This window comes from Salmo trutta, chromosome 13, assembly GCF_901001165.1.
Source record: "Salmo trutta chromosome 13, fSalTru1.1, whole genome shotgun sequence".
Taxonomy (NCBI): domain Eukaryota; kingdom Metazoa; phylum Chordata; class Actinopteri; order Salmoniformes; family Salmonidae; genus Salmo; species Salmo trutta.
The window spans coordinates 29,808,906-29,827,078 of record NC_042969.1 but is presented as its reverse complement, the minus strand read 5'-3'; positions in this window follow the sequence as shown (position 1 = coordinate 29,827,078).

The window sequence follows — 18,173 nt, the reverse complement described above, 5'->3', positions numbered from 1 at the left end:
ACTACCGCTACAATTGACCTGTTCGCTACGTTCCTGCACCCAACCCACACAAAGTGTCAGAGCACAAGGGTAACAAAGGGTTGAAGGACGATCAAAACGTAGACCAATGTTCCCCAGAAGTCCCACTACGGGAAGAACAAAAGCGAGAACAATTTGAGAAAAGGGTAAAAGATAAGTCACAAGGACTAGACGGGGAATTACCGGACACCAGGTCCGCAGAAAATAACACCCATAGCAAGGACGTTAAAGTTCAAATTTCTCCCGCTCTCATTCAAGACCCTATCCAGGGCCCGCTTGATCAAGAAACAAGCCCCCGGGCTTTGTCTATAGACTCTGATACAAAAGTTGCGAAGAAAAAGGTCAAACGCTTCGTTAAAGCCAAGCCCACTCAAAATCGGAAAAGTCAATCTGCTTCCACCTTGAACAGAAATGGCACATCACGTCGTTGCGAACGACCACTCCACTTTGTGGGGAATATGTCCACTAACCACGAATCTAAACGGCCATACCTGGAAACAGTCCTGGAGGACTGCTTAACTTGTCATGCGCTAATTGATTCGGGTGCGACAATATCACTCATCTCTCAAACATTGTTTGATGATCTCAAAAGGGCTTTGAAGCCAACTAAATGTTGGTTAAAAGTGGAACGATGCGACACTACACTTCGAGGGGTCACTCAGACTACCTCGCCTCTCACATTGAGAGTCATGCTGAAACTACAGTTCAAGGACGTATCGCTCGTTCACCCTGTGTATGTTACCAGCCTCGAAACTGTACCCCTGCTACTTGGAGCAGACTTGATGGATCGATTACTCCCATTGATGGATTGGAAAACCAACCAGGTATGGTCACAGGCCACAGTGCCTTCTCCACTGACCACACTGTCTTCCCCTAACGCTAGCTGCAACGCAGTCATTCACAAGGGGTATCTGTCGAAAGCACCCCTTGGGAAAAAGACGTTTAGAAACCTCTTGGTGCAGAATCCGATCCAAGGCGATATTACGATATCTCGACACATTCCATCAGCCAATCTGATTGACCATTCTTTTCATGATTTCGAGCCAGCTGTCTCTGTGAATGAGCAACTTCCCTCCTCCTTGCAGTCGTGCAATACGGTAGTTGAGAGAAACTTCTCTTGCCCTTCGGACACTTCCGCAAGCACTGCGGCCGTCTCAGCAAGAAAAACATAGATGCGCAGAGTATACTCTGCTTCCGATGATGCACCTTCCGCTTTGTGGGGGACTGTCAACCCTTACAATGACACTAATGGCGTCAGTCCAGCAACTGACCCGATGACTCCCACTGGTGAAACACTTTGCGATATCACAGACCGATATCCTCGTCTCAGTTTGCAGGTACGTGTCACGGGCTGGCTCAAGAAAGCAGGAGAGGTAGAGTCAGGCACAGGAGACAGAGAATTCTTGACCACACTTCTTTATTCCAAAAAAATAGATGTGGTCGCCAAAAAATATGGACGCAGCCCTTAAATACTTCTGCGGTGGTGAACACAACGAAACCAACCACAGGCAGAGGAAAACCAGCACACGTTCCTCAAGCACACAAAACGGACAAGAAACATAATCACGCACAAACACAGACATCCTACGCTAAACTAAATAACCCCCCCTACTAATGACTAACCCAAAACAGGTGCGTGCCTACCTAGACCTAACCAACAGAAAGTGAAACAAAAAAGGATCGATGGCAGCTAGTAGGCCGGCGACAACGACCGCTGAGCTCCGCCCGGCCGAGGAGGGGTGCCACCATCCGTCGGTGTCGTGACAGTACTCCCCCCCCTGACGCGCGGCTCCCGCAGTGCGCCGACGCCGGCCTCAAGGACGCCCCGGGGAGCGAGGCGCAGGGCGATCCGGATGGAGGCTGTGGAACTCCCGGATGAGCGCTGGGTCCAATATGTCCTCCACCGGTACCCAGCACCTCTCCTCCGGGCCGTACCCCTCCCAGTCCACGAGGTACTGCAGGCCCCTCGCCCGGAGCCTGGAGTCCAAGATGGACCGGACTGTGTATGCCGGGGCCCCCCCGATGTCCAGGGGGGGTGGAGGGACCTCCCGTACCTCATTTTCCTGCAGCGGACCAGCTACCACGGGCCTGAGGAGAGACACATGAAACGAGGGGTTAATACGATAATAAGAAGGAAGTTGTAATCTGTAACACACCTCGTTTATTCTCCTCAGGACTTTAAATGGCCCCACAAACCGCGGACCCAGCTTCCGGCAGGGCAGGTGGAGGGGCAGGTTCCGGGTCGAGAGCCAGACTCTCTCCCCTGGGGTGAACACGGGGGCCTTGCTGCGGTGCCGGTCAGCGCTCGCCTTTTGTCGCTCCCTGGCTCGTTCCAGGGATTCCTGCACAGCGTCCCAGGTTTCCCTTGAGCGCTGAACACATTCCTCCACCGCAGGGGCCTCCGTCTGGCTCTGATGCCATGGCCCCAGGACCGGCTGATAACCCAACACACATTGGAATGGTGACATGTTGGTAGAGGAGTGGCGCAAAGAGTTCTGAGCCATTTTGGCCCATGGCACGAACCTTGCCCACTCCCCTGGCCGGTCCTGGCAGTAGGACCGCAGAAACCTGCCCACCTCCTGGTTTACCCTTTCTACCTGCCCATTACTTTTGGGGTGAAACCCCGAGGTCAAACTGACCGAAACCCCCAGTCGCTCCATAAACGCCCGCCACACTCGGGACGTGAACTGGGGGCCTCGATCTGAGACGATATCCTCGGGCACCCTGTAGTGCCGGAAGACGTGGGTGAATAAGGCTTCCGCGGTCTGCAGGGCCGTAGGAAGACCGGGTAACGGAAGCAGACGGCAGTACTTAGAGAACCGGTCCACAACGACCAGGATCGTAGTGTTGCCCTGAGACGGCGGGAGATCGGTCAGGAAATCCACCGCCAGGTGGGCACCATGGTCGTTGTGGAACCGGAAGGGGCTGTAATTTCCGCCTAGGCAGGTGCCTGGGAGCCTTACTCTGAGCGCACACCGAACAGGAGGAGACATAGTGCCTCACGTCCCTCACCAAGGTGGGCCACCAGTATCTCCCACTAAGACCACACACTGTCCGCTCAACCCCTGGGTGACCCGAGGAGGGAAGCGTGTGAGCCCACCGAATCAGACGATCACGAACACCGAGCGGAACGTACTTACGACCCACTGGACACTGCGGAGGAGTAGGCTCCGTCCGTAACGCCTGCTCGATGTCCGCGTCCACCTCCCAGACCACCGGTGCCACCAGGCTGCAAGTATGGGAGTGGGATCGGTGGACCGTTCCTCGGCGTCATGGAGACGAGACAGTGCGTCGGCCTTAGTGTTCCGGGAACCTGGGATATACGAGATGTTAAACTGAAATCTAGTAAAGAACATCGCCCACCTGGCTTGACGCGGGTTCAGTCTCCTCGCCGCCCGGATGTACTCCAGATTGCGGTGGTCAGTCCAGATGAGAAAAGGGTGACGCGCCCCCTCAAGCCAATGTCTCCACAGCTTCAGGGCTCTGACCACAGCCAACAACTCCCTGTCCCCCACATCATAGTTACGCTCCGCCGGACTCAACTTCCTAGAGAAGAAGGCGCAGGGGCGGAGCTTGGGGGGGGCGCCCGAGCGCTGGGACAGCACGGCTCCTACCCCAGCCTCTGACGCATCCACCTCCACTATGAAGGGCAAAGAGGGGTCCGGGTGCGCCAGCACCGGAGCGTCGGTGAACAAAACCTTCAGACGACTAAAGGCCCTGTCCGCCTCCGCGGACCACCGCAACCGCACCGGGCCCCCCTTCATCAGTGAGGTAATGGGAGCTGCCACCTGCCCAAAGCCCCGGATAAACCTCCGATAGTAATTGGCAAATCCCAAAAACCGCTGCACCTCCTTCACCGTGGTGGGAGTCGGCCAATTACGCACGGCTGATATGCGGTCACATTCCATCACTACCCCTGATGTGGAAATGCGATACCCCAAGAAAGAGACGGCTGGTTTGGAAAACTCACATTTCTCAGCCTTGACGTATAGGTCATGCTCCATCAGCCGCCCAAGCACTTTACGCACCAGAGACACATGCTCGGCGCGTGTAGCGGAGTAGACCAGAATGTCATCGATGTACACCACTACACCCTGACCGAGCAGGTCCCGGAGAATCTCGTCTACAAAGGATTGGAAGACTGCGGGAGCATTCTTCAACCCATACGGCATGACGAGGTACTCATAATGGCCAGATGTGGTACTAAATGCCGTTTTCCACTTGTCCCCTCCTCGGATACGCACCAGATTATATGCACTCCTGAGATCCAATTTCGTGAAGAAGCGCGCCCCGTGAAATGACTCTATTGCCGAGGCATTTAGACCTCTATAGTCAATGCACGGGCGCAGACCTCCCTCCTTCTTCTTCACAAAAAAAGAAGCTCGAGGAGACGGGTGAGTTAGATGGCCGAATGTATCCCTGCCTCAAAGACTCAGTGACGTATGTTTCCATAGCCGCTGTTTCCTCCTGAGACAGGGGATAAACGTGACTACGAGGAAGTGCAGCGCCCACCTGGAGGTTTATCGCACATTCTCCTCGTCGATGAGGTGGTAATTGGGTCGCCTTCGTTTTACTGAAGGCGATAGCCAAATCGGCATACTCTGAGGGAATGTGCACGGTGGAGACTTGGTCTGGACTCTCCACCGTAGTCGCACCGATGGAAACTCCTATGCACCTGCCCGAGCACTCATTTGACCACCCCTTAAGAGCCCTCTGTCCCCACGAAATCTTAGGGTTGTGAGTGGCTAGCCAGGGATTCCCTAGAACCACTGGAAACGCTGGGGAATCAATGAGGAAAAGACTAATCCGCTCCTCATGACCCCCCCGCATTACCATGACCAGTGGCACAGTGACCTCCCTGACCAGCCCTGACCCTAGTGGTTGACTGTCTAGGGCGTGCACGGGGAAGGGTTGGTCCAACTGGACCAGGGGAATCCCTAACTTAGCCGCAACCCCACGGTCCATAAAACTCCCCGCCGCGCCTGAATCGACTAGCGCCTTAAACCGGGAGTGAGGGGAGAAACAAGGAAAAGACACTGACACATACATGTGATGGACAGGGGGCTCTGGGTGAGGCTGGTGCTGACTCACCTGAGGTGTCAAAGGAGCGCTCTGCCTGCCTTCTGGACTCCCAGTTGAGTCTCTCCAGCACCGGTCCACCGTGTGCCCTCTGCGACCACATGAGGTGCATGAGCGAACTCCCCCTCCAGTGATCCTGGCTGCTGCCCCCCCTATCTCCATAGGCGTGGGAGCAGGAGGGCTGGAGGGTGGAATGAGCAGGGCCCGGGTCGGACGTCCGCGGGCGGCCAGCAGATTGTCCAGTCGGATGGACAGATCCACCAATTGGTCCAGGGTGATGGTCGTGTCCTGACAGGCTAATTCCCGGCGGACGTCCTCCCTCAAACTACAACGGTAGTGATCTATAAGGGCCCTCTCATTCCACCCTGCTCCCGCGGCCAGGGTCCGGAACTCGAGAGCAAAATCCTGCGCGCTCCTCGTCTCCTGCCTCAGGTGAAACAGCCGCTCACCCGCCGCTCTCCCCTCCGGGGGATGATCGAATACTGCCCGAAAGCGGCGGGTGAACTCTGGGTAGTTGTCCCTGACTGAGTCCGGACTGTCCCACACGGCGTTTGCCCATTCCAGGGCCTTACCCGTGAGACAGGAGACGAGGACGCTGACGCTCTCCTCCCCCGAGGGAGAGGGACGAACGGTCGCCAGGTATAACTCCAACTGGAGTAAGAAGCCCTTACACCCAGCGGCCGTCCCATCGTACTCCCTGGGGGGAGCGAGTTTCACCCCACTGGTACTGGGTGCTGTGGGTGCTGGTGGGGGCGCAGGCTGTTGACCTGCCGCGTTCAGGGGGCCGAGAGCGCTTCGGTCCCAGCTCTCCATGCGCGCCAACACCTGATCCATGGCGTTCCCCAGACGGTGGAGCAGGGTGAAGTGTTGGTCAACTCTTTCCTCCATGGACAGGGTTGGCACTGAAGCTCCTGCTGACTCCATCAAGTTTGGTGCGTGATTTCTGTCACGGGCTGGCTCAAGAAAGCAGGAGAGGTAGAGTCAGGCGCAGGAGACAGAGAATTCTTGACCACACTTCTTTATTCCAAAAAAATAGATGTGGTCGCCAAAAAATAGGGACGCAGCCCTTAAATACTTCTGCGGTGGTGAACACAACGAAACCAACCACAGGCAGAGGAAAACCAGCACACGTTCCTCAAGCACACAAAACGGACAAGAAACATAATCACGCACAAACATAGACATCCTACGCTAAACTAAATAACCCCCCCCCCTACAAATGACTAACCCAAAACAGGTGCGTGCCTACCTAGACCTAACCAACAGAAAGTGAAACAAAAAAGGATCGATGGCAGCTAGTAGGCCGGCGACGACGACCGCCGAGCTCCGCCCGGCCGAGGAGGGGCGCCACCATCTGTCGGTGTCGTGACAGTACGGAAGAGGTTGCCACACGCGGACGCGGTGGTGACTGACATACCTCGACAGCCACTGAGTGCTTTGAAGCACAAACACCAGGAGATTTGGTTGAAAGGTTACAGCCATTCTCATAATAACGCGGCCACTGGCAACTCGTACATAGGGTCCGACCTTTTCGTTTGCGCCTCGGACACCAACACCACCCGCTGGTGGGGGGGTCCCGAGACACAAAGGGGGGGAATAGTAGCCCAGACCCATGATGAGCCTCATCGAGGCCGGTGGGGGGGGGGGGGGTCGAGACTACGGACAACACCGTACGAGGCCACCAGAGCATAAATCAAATCTAGTTGTAAACTCCCCTATGAGAACAGTGAGGAGCAGACAGGCCCCTAGACGGGGATTATCTTAGAACACGTCTAAGATAGTACTGAGGTGTACCACACTGGTCGTAAAGGAAGTCCAGTGGACTTGTCCACCTCCAAAACAAATGGCAACAATAATCATTCCTTGCCATGTGTAGGTTCAACTACAATACAACTAGTAATATGCTCCAATCATGTGTTCCGGTAGATAATATTTCAGAATAAATCGGTAGGACAACTGGACCCCTTGAATACCAGTACCAATACCACAGTCAGTCCAGCAACACTCAGTAAGAGGATTAGTAACCTCACAAGTTAAGTTGCTATTGATAATAGCGTCATAGGAGTCACTCAGAGTGCAACACGGGGAAGGGAATCTCCATTGCACTCTTCCAATGGATAACACATGCCACTAATAAATAGAACCCTCCGTTCAGGAGAAAAGTTATTAGAAGTCATGAACCATGATCACACCACGTACGACTGGTCTAATACTTAGAATACTTCCGTCGTGAGGTTAGCTCCTCCGTGGATAACATAGCTATGAAATAGACTTCATACCTACCACCACTACAATAGTGGAAGACACAGTGACTTGTAGAAAACTAATACAGACTCCCTTGACACCAATTCTGACTGACCTCCAGGCATTGACCTGAAAATTACCTGACTACGTCAGACTCATTCTGAACAAGTTGTAATCTGCCAGGATACTAGGTTTTCTTCCCTTGACATGTGCGATTGTGTAAGCATAAACGCACATGCACAACGGAACATCCAATTAGGATTTATGCTAGGATCACTTAAGGGTCCAAGCAAAATACCAGCCTTAGTAAAGTTGAACATTTACTTCTAGGCCTTTGACTCTACAGCACTCACCAGTTTCCTAACCAGAAGTCCATAGGTCATCCTGTAGACTGCCCAAAACTAGTGCCTTACAGCTGTAGACTTAGGGTAGTACCCTAAGCGTCACCCCGCAAATTAGGAAATCCCTAAATATGACATTAGACAATGCCATGATAGGGTCATTTTGCCAAGACCATGGACGTAGATAGAATACAGTCCAATTAGATGATTAAGGTGGCATAACTATATTTTGTTTTGTTTATGCTTTCATTCATTTTGTTTCATTTTCTTCGGCACATAGAAAGTGATAAAGCCATAAACAACTCCCCCATACAACCATCAGTTAGTGCCACAACGCCGCTCATTTGTGAGGAAATGTAATGATATATTTCATGAGTGTGTGTGCGTTGTTAACATCTGCCTAAGTTACTGCCCAGATATTTCAGTCTGGACGACCAGACGACGGGTCCGGAACGGCGATCCCAATCCGGACATCCGCTGCCGAGTCATGGAACGGACTTCTTCATTTGCAGAGACCCTACCCGGGTCGACCACCAGAGGGGGGACTGCAATAGCAAACCCCAACTGGACATCTGGTGCCCAGCCTTGGAGCGGACTTCTTCATTTGCAGACACCCTACCCGGGTCGCCCGCCAGATGGGGACCACAACGATGATCCACAACCAGGACAACCCACGTTCATTTTTATGTTGGTTTATAACATGCAGGTTAATCGCAAGATTGAACCCAACATGGGGGGACTGTCATGACGTTGGCCTGTGGGTAAGGTTTATGACCCCCCCATAAATACCTTTCTCCCTTCCCCTCTCTTACTGACCCTACTGAAGGACTGCTGTCCTGTTAAATATAGAGAGTCTGGGAACATCAAACAAATGGGGAAAGGAACCATATTTTGGTAATAAAACCAGTTGGAAATATGCTTTGGAACGTAATGAGTATGGATGTCAGTTCAGTTGTCATCTGAGACATTATGACTGATGACAGGACAACATAAACTGTACCTGGGAAAGTATCCACCCTCTAGTTATCAGAGTCACATGGAATTGTTATGCAATTGAAATGTTTGATATTGAAATTGTTTGTTAGGAGATTAAATGTAATTTTAGCTTCCAAATGAGAGATTTGGGTTTTCATAAGGAAAGTGCCCTGCTTGATCAGTGGCCCACCCCTGTGAAGAGGAGGGGTTATAAACGATGAAACACATCCTTCCCCCTCTCCACTATATAAGCCTTTGACGAAAAGATAACCACGTTGTTCCAGTACGTGAGGTCTGCAGCCTCTACGTTAGAAGAACACACATGTCAAGTACAGAACTAAGCCAACCTCGGCGTGAGCTTTGGTGGCGAATGGTATGAACTTTGAGCTTATTCACTACAGAAGTGATACTTCCTAGCCGTTGAGTTAGCAGCGGCCGCTGTAGACGTGGGCTAGGAAAGGACGGACGACGGATCCAGTCTAACAGATGGACGAAGATACCACCACGTATCTAATTTACCACCAGAGACATTCTTCCGAGGACAGGAAGATCTGTTGGCCAACCCGGCCAGCATCTACGACCAATCTACCGAAGCACAGCTCAGAGTAAATATTTATTGCATTTTCCTTTTCCAAATGGGCGGTAATTTAGAATGCATAAGATAATGTATTTACGATAGCATAGCTGCTGTTTCTTTGTTCCTAAATCTTCCCGCTCTTTCATTCAAGCCCAACCCCCTTTCCTTTGTGTAACCAGCCATCATGTAGGACATTATTTGTATTCGGTGTATTTGTAATTCTGTGTGATTAGTTTAGGTATTTAGTAAATAAATAATTAAACCCAATTTTGTATTGCTGATTCAACTTGTTAGCCAGGGTTCGTGAAGATAACCAAGAATTTACAACTTTCATTATGAGACTGAAAATAAAATCATTAAGATGACGGCTATCGATGTAAAAGATTACTAAGTATTTTAAGAGTTTATTCGGAAGATAACGGCTCTATAAATGTTCTTCCGTGGTGCCCTGACTTTCTTGTTAATTACATTTACATGATAAGCTAATCAGCTAATATTAATTACAGAGAAAGGATTTTATAGAATAGCATGAAATATCACTCAATCTGGCATAGCCAAAGACACGACAAACCAGACCTGCTGTTCACCTAGAATACCCTCCTCCTCTACTCTATTAGAACCAGACCTGCTGTTCAGCTAGAATACCCTCCTCCTCTACTCTACTAGAACCAGACCTGCTGCTCACCTAGAATACCCTTCTCCTCTACTCTACTAGAACCAGACCTGCTGTTCACCTAGAATACCCTCCTCCTCTACTCTACTAGAACCAGACCTGCTGTTCATCTAGAATACCCTCCTCCTCTGCTCTTCTAGAACCAGACCTGCTGTTCACCTAGAATACCCTCCTCCTCTACTCTATTAGAACCAGACCTGCTGTTCAGCTAGAATACCCTCCTCCTCTACTCTACTAGAACCAGACCTGCTGTTCACCTAGAATACCCTCCTCCTCTACTCTACTAGAACCAGACCTGCTGTTCACCTAGAATACCCTCCCCCTCTACTCTACTAGAACCAGAACTGCTGTTCATCTAGAATACCCTCCTCCTCTACTCTACTAGAACCAGACCTGCTGTTCACGTAGAATACCCTGCTCCTATACTCTTCTAGAACCAGACCTGCTGTTCACCTAGAATAACCTCCTCCTCTACTCTATTAGAACCAGACCTGCTGTTCATCTAGAATACCCTCCTCCTCTTCTCTACTAGAACCAGACCTGCTGTTCAGCTAGAATACCCTCCTCCTCTACTCTACTAGAACCAGACCTGCTGTTCACCTAGAATACCCTCCTCCTCTACTCTATTAGAACCAGACCTGCTGTTCACCTAGAATACCCTCCTCCTCTTCTCTAATTAGAACCAGACCTGCTGTTCACCTAGAATACCCTCATCCTCTTCTCCACTAGAACCAGACCTGCTGTTCACCTAGAATACCCTCCTCTTCTACTCTACTAGAACCAGACCTGCTGTTCAGCTAGAATACCCTCCCCCTCTACTCTACTAGAACCAGACCTGCTGCTCACCTAGAATACCCTCCTCCTCTACTCTACTAGAACCAGACCTGCTGTTCACCTAGAATACCCTCCTCCTCTACTCTATTAGAACCAGAGCTGCTGTTCACCTAGAATACCCTCCCCCTCTACTCTACTAGAGCCAGACCTGCTGTTCAGCTAGAATACCCTCCCCCTCTACTCTACTAGAACCAGACCTACTGTTCATCTAGAATACCCTCCTCCTCTACACTACTAGAACCAGACCTGCTGTTCACCTAGAATACCCTCCTCCTCTACTCTACTAGAACCAGACCTGCTGTTCACATAGAATTACCCTCCTCCTCTTCTCTACTAGAACCAGACCTGCTGTTCAGCTAGAATACCCTCCTCCTCTACTCTATTAGAACCAGACCTGCTGTTCATCTAGAATACCCTCCTCCTCTACTCTACTAGAACCAGACCTGCTGTTCACCTAGAATACCCTCCTCCTCTTCTCTACTAGAACCAGACCTGCTGTTCATCTAGAATACCCTCCTCCTCTACTCTATTAGAACCAAACCTGCTGTTCAGCTAGAATACCCTCCTCCTCTACTCTATTAGAACCAGACCTGCTGTTCAGCTAGAATACCACCCTCCTCTACTCTATTAGAACCAGACCTGCTGTTCACCTAGAATACCATCCTCCTCTACTCTACTAGAACCAGACCTGCTGTTCAGCTAGAATACCCTCCCCCTCTACTCTACTAGAACCAGACCTGCTGTTCAGCTAGAATACCCTCCTCCTCTACTCTACTAGAACCAGACCTGCTGCTCAGCTAGAATACCCTCCTCCTCTACTCTACTCTACTAGAACCAGACCTGCTGTTCACCTAGAATACCCTCCCCCTCTACTCTACTAGAACCAGACCTGCTGTTCATCTAGAATACCCTCCTCCTCTACTCTACTAGAACCAGACCTGATGTTCAGCTAGAATACCCTCCTCCTCTACTCTACTCTACTAGAACCAGACCTGCTGTTCACCTAGAATACCCCCCTCCTCTACTCTACTAGAACCAGACCTGCTGTTCACCTAGAATACCCTCCTCCTCTTCTCTACCAGAACCAGACCTACTGTTCACGTAGAATACCCTCCTCCGCTTCTCTACTAGAACCAGACCTGCTGTTCAGCTAGAATACCCTCCTCCTCTACTCTATTAGAACCAGACCTGCTGTTCAGCTAGAATACCCTCCTCCTCTACTCTATTAGAACCAGACCTGCTGTTCAGCTAGAATACCCTCCTCCTCTACTCTATTAGAACCAGACCTGCTGTTCAGCTAGAATACCCTCCTCCTCTACTCTACTAGAACCAGACCTGCTGTTCAGCTAGAATACCCTCCTCCTCTACTCTATTAAAACCAGACTTGCTGTTCATCTAGAATACCCTCCTCCTCTACTCTACTAGAACCAGACCTGCTGCTCACCTAGAATACCCTCCTCCTCTACTCTACTCTACTAGAACCAGACCTGCTGTTCACCTAGAATACCCTCCTCCTCTACTCTATTAGAACCAGACCTGCTGTTCACCTAGAATACCCTCCCCCTCTACTCTACTAGAACCAGACCTGCTGTTCAGCTAGAATACCCTCCCCCTCTACTCTACTAGAACCAGCCCTACTGTTCATCTAGAATACCCTCCTCCTCTACTCTACTAGAACCAGACCTGCTGTTCACCTAGAATACCCTCCTCCTCTACTCTACTAGAACCAGACCTGCTGTTCACATAGAATTACCCTCCTCCTCTTCTCTACTAGAACCAGACCTGCTGTTCAGCTAGAATACCCTCCTCCTCTACTCTATTAGAACCAGACCTGCTGTTCATCTAGAATACCCTCCTCCTCTACTCTACTAGAACCAGACCTGCTGTTCACCTAGAATACCCTCCTCCTCTTCTCTACTAGAACCAGACCTGCTGTTCATCTAGAATACCCTCCTCCTCTACTCTATTAGAACCAAACCTGCTGTTCAGCTAGAATACCCTCCTCCTCTACTCTATTAGAACCAGACCTGCTGTTCAGCTAGAATACCATCCTCCTCTACTCTATTAGAACCAGACCTGCTGTTCACCTAGAATACCATCCTCCTCTACTCTACTAGAACCAGACCTGCTGTTCAGCTAGAATACCCTCCCCCTCTACTCTACTAGAACCAGACCTGCTGTTCAGCTAGAATACCCTCCTCCTCTACTCTAGTAGAACCAGACCTGCTGCTCAGCTAGAATACCCTCCTCCTCTACTCTACTCTACTAGAACCAGACCTGCTGTTCACCTAGAATACCCTCCCCCTCTACTCTACTAGAACCAGACCTGCTGTTCATCTAGAATACCCTCCTCCTCTACTCTACTAGAACCAGACCTGCTGTTCACGTAGAATACCCTCCTCCTATACTCTTCTAGAACCAGACTTGCTGTTCACCTAGAATACCCTCCTCCTCTACTCTACTAGAACAAGACCTGCTGTTCACCTAGAATACCCTCCCCCTCTACTCTACTAGAACCAGACCTGCTGCTCAGCTAGAATACCCTCCTCCTCTACTCTATTAGAACCAGACCTGCTGTTCATCTAGAATACCCTCCTCCTCTACTCTACTAGAACCAGACCTGCTGTTCACGTAGAATACCCTCCTCCTATACTCTTCTAGAACCAGACTTGCTGTTCAACTAGAATACCCTCCTCCTCTACTCTATTAGAACCAGACCTGCAGTTCATCTAGAACACCCTCCTCTTCTCTACTAGAACCAGACCTGCTGTTCACCTAGAATACCCTCCTCCTCTTCTCTACTAGAACCAGACCTGCTGTTCATCTAGAATACCCTCCTCCTCTTCTCTAATAGAACCAGACCTTCTGCTGCTCACCTAGAATACCCTCCTCCTCTTCTCTACTAGAACCAGACCTGCTGTTCACCTAGAATACCCTCCCCCTCTACTCTACTAGAACCAGACCTGCTGTTCATCTAGAATACCCTCCTCCTCTACTCTACTAGAACCAGACCTGCTGTTCACGTAGAATACCCTCCTCCTATACTCTTCTAGAACCAGACTTGCTGTTCACCTAGAATACCCTCCTCCTCTACTCTATTAGAACCAGACCTGCTGTTCATCTAGAATACCCTCCTCCTCTTCTCTACTAGAACCAGACCTGCTGTTCACCTAGAATACCCTCCTCCTCTTCTCTACTAGAACCAGACCTGCTGTTCATCTAGAATACCCTCCTCCTCTTCTCTAATAGAACCAGACCTGCTGCTCACCTAGAATACCCTCCTCCTCTTCTCTACTAGAACCAGACCTGCTGTTCACCTAGAATACCCTCCTCCTCTACTCTACTAGAACCAGACCTGCTGTTCACCTAGAATACCCTCCTCCTCTACTCTTCTAGAACCAGACCTGCTTTTCACCTAGAATACCCTCCTCCTCTACTCTATTAGAACCAGACCTGCTGTTCACGTAAAATTTCCTCCTCCTCTACTCTTCTAGAACCAGACCTTCTTTTCACCTAGAATACCCTCCTCCTCTTCTCTACTAGAACCAGACCTGCTGTTCACCTAGAATACCCTCCTCCTCTACTCTACTAGAACCAGACCTGCTGTTCAGCTAGAATACCCTCCTCCTCTACTCTACTAGAACAAGACCTGCTGTTCACGTAAAATACCCTCCTCCTCTACTCTTCTAGAACCAGACCTGCTTTTCACCTAGAATACCCTCCTCCTCTACTCTATTAGAACCAGACCTGCTTTTCACGTAAAATACCCTCCTCCTCAACTCTTCTAGAACCAGACCTTCTTTTCACCTAGAATACCCTCCTCCTTTTCTCTACTAGAACCAGACCTGCTGTTCAGCTAGAATACCCTCCTCCTCTACTCTATTAGAACCAGACCTGCTGTTCAGCTAGAATACCCTCCTCCTCTACTCTACTAGAACCAGACCTGCTGTTCAGCTAGAATACCCTCCTCCTCTACTCTATTAGAACCAGACCTGCTGTTCACCTAGAATACCCTCCTCCTCTACTCTACTAGAACCAGACCTGCTGTTCAGCTAGAATACCCTCCTCCTCTTCTCTAATAGAACCAGACCTGCTTTTCACCTAGAATACCCTCCTCCTCTACTCCACTAGAACCAGACCTGCTGTTCACCTAGAATACCCTCCTCCTCTTCTCTATTAGAACCAGACCTGCTGTTCAGCTAGAATACCCTCCTCCTCTTCTCTATTAGAACCAGACCTGCTGTTCACCTAGAATACCCTCCTCCTCTACTCTACTAGAACCAGACCTGCTGTTCATCTAGAATACCCTCCTCCTCTACTCTATTAGAACCAGATCTGCTGTTCACCTAGAATACCCTCCTCCTCTACTCTATTAGAACCAGACCTGCTGTTCACCTAGAATACCCTCCTCCTCTTCTCTATTAGAACCAGACCTGCTGCTCACCTAGAATACCCTCCTCCTCTTCTCTACTAGAACCAGACCTGCTGTTCACCTAGAATACCCTCCTCCTCTTCTCTACTAGAACCAGACCTGCTGTTCACCTAGAATACCCTCCTCCTATACTCTACTAGATCCAGACCTGCTGTTCACCTAGAATACCCTCCTCCTCTACTCTACTAGAACCAGACCTGCTGTTCAGCTAGAATACCCTCCTCCTCTACTCTACTAGAACCAGACCTGCTGTTCAGCTAGAATACCCTCCTCCTCTTCTCCACTAGAACCAGACCTGCTGTTCAGCTAGAATACCCTCCTCCTCTACTCTACTAGAACCAGACCTGCTGTTCACCTAGAATACCCTCCTCCTCTTCTCTACTAGAACCAGACCTGCTGTTCAGCTAGAATACCCTCCTCCTCTACTCTACTAGAACCAGACCTGCTGTTCAGCTAGAATACCCTCCTCCTCTATCCCAAACCTTAACCCTTAACTTAACAAGATAGTCAGGCAACATATGAGATGTGAATAGACAACTTTTTATATATAAAAGTGGGACGAAACCCAAAGTGCAAAATAATAAAGTACTCAGGAAATAGTAGTTGCTTGTTTTCCTCTGAGGAAAACAAGCAACATTTACAATGACCGGCAAAGACAAATGACAGAGGGAGAAAATATACAGTGATAGACTGGGGATTGGAACCAGGTGTGTCTACTGATGACGAGACAGGTCCGGGGTTGATGAGTGAAGGGCGTTTGCCAGCAGCAGGTTCAGAAGCAGCTAGAAGGCCGACGACACTGAACGCCTGAGCTGGATAGGAGGGGGAGCCAAAGCGAAGGCTGGTTTGACACTGTGCTCCAATTTGCATACTTGGAGCATGGTAGCGTGCATTTTGAGAAACACCCCCTGTTTTGTAGAGGAAGTGTGCTTGTCAATAGAGGAAGTGTGCTTGTCAATAGAGGAAGTGTGCTTGTCAATAGAGGAAGTGTGCTTGTCAATAGAGGAAGTGGATTTTTCAATAGAGGAAGTGTGTTTGTCAATAGAGGAAGTGTGCTTGCCATTTGATGAAGTGTGCTTGTCAATAGAGGAAGTGTGCTTGTCAATAGAGGAAGTGTGCTTGTCAATGGAGGAAGTGTGCTTGTCAATAGAGGAAGTGTGCTTGTCAATAGAGGAAGTGTGCTTGTCAATAGAGGAAGTGTGCTTGTCAATAGAGGAAGTGTGCTTGTCAATAGAGGAAGTGTGCTCGTCAATAGATGTGACTAATTATGAAGAGAAATGAAAAGCTTGTGCGAATTAATTAACATTGATTTACATAGATTGCCGTGCAATGTTGGTGCTGTGTGTGTGCTGTGTGTGGAGCTGTGTGTGTTTGTGTGTGTGTGGTGATGTGTCTGTGTGTGTGTGTGAGAGAGAGAGAGTGTGGGTGAATAAGAGAGTTGACTTTCTGCTAATTACCCAGAATGCCCTTTGTCCTCTTGTTAATTGTCCAGGTCCCCCCTCACTCGCTCCATCCTTCCTTCCTTCCTTGATCCCCCTCATCTCTTTCTCTCTTCCCCCGCCTCTCACATTTCTTCCCTCTCTCTCTCTCTCTCTCTCTCTCTCTCGCTCTCTCTCCTTCCCTCTCTCTCCTCCCTCTCCTTCTCTCTCCCTCTCACTCTCCCAACCTCTCTCCTTCCCTCTCTCTCTTGATTTCTCTCCCTCCTTCTCTCGCTCCCCCTCTCTCACTCTCTCTCTCTCTCTCCTTACCTCTCTCCTTCCCTCTCTCTCTCTCCCTCTCTCCATCTCTCCCTCCCTCTCCCTCTCTCCTCTCTCTCTCCCCCCTCTCTCACTCTCACTCTCTCCCCTCTCTGGCAAATTGAAGCTTTTGCAGGACCGATTGGAAATCAAACTGTGTGAGAAATGAACATACACACACATGCACACACAGACGCGCGCACACACACACACACGCACACGCACACGTGCACACGCACACGTGCACACACACACACACAGATTGGATATGGGACACAACAGTAACACGTTCAATCTCCTCCCATACAATCCGTTTTTATCATCCCTCCACCTCTCTGCACCTTCCTGCCTTTCTTTCTCTATCTCTCCCTTATCTTCTATTTCTTACTCTTCTCTCTCTCTCTTCTTTCTCTCTCTTCTTTCTCTCTCTCTTCTTTCTCCCTAAAACAATCTCTTTCTATCAACTCCTCGCTCAGTTTCATTCTAGCCTAAACCCTAAATCTCCCTCTGGTGCCTTCATGGAGATCAAGCTTCATCCCTCTTCCCTGCCAACCTGTCCAGACTATCCACAACACACACACACACACACACACACACACACACACACACACACACACACACACACACACACACACACACACACACACACACACACACACACACACACACACACACACACACACACACACACACACACACACACACACACACACACACACACACACACACGGCTAGAGTGTCATCTCTTAATGAGAGGGAGGATAGGTACTGGCAGCAGTCTGATGGTGTGACTGGCAGTCTCTCTCTGGCTCTGTCTCCAGAACTCCAGCCAGACCACCCAGCCTCTCCTCTCCCCATGCCCAGACAGGAGGGCTCGTCCTGGGGCTAGAGGGAGGGGGTTGGCAGGCTTGTCTGGAGGTCTGGGCTCCAGCTCCAGTCACTGTGACAAGGCACACAGCCATGCCCAACCCCTACCACCTGAACCTAAACAGGCTGGGCTGGCAGGAGAGACAGGAGAGTGTATGTGTCCATCTGCAGAGACATTCCCCTAAAGTGTGTGTGTGTGTTACTTTATGTGTATGTGTATATGTATATGTGTGTGAAAGCGATTGTGTGTGTTTGTGTTTTCTGTTCCACTTATTGCATGTTACAGCATCAGCCAGCTCTGCCGCAGGCCTGGGACCTGTCCTAGTAAATTAGTGATGATCAGACTCATCAATACTGTATGGCGCTCTCTCTCTGGGAGTCTGATCTGGGATCAGGG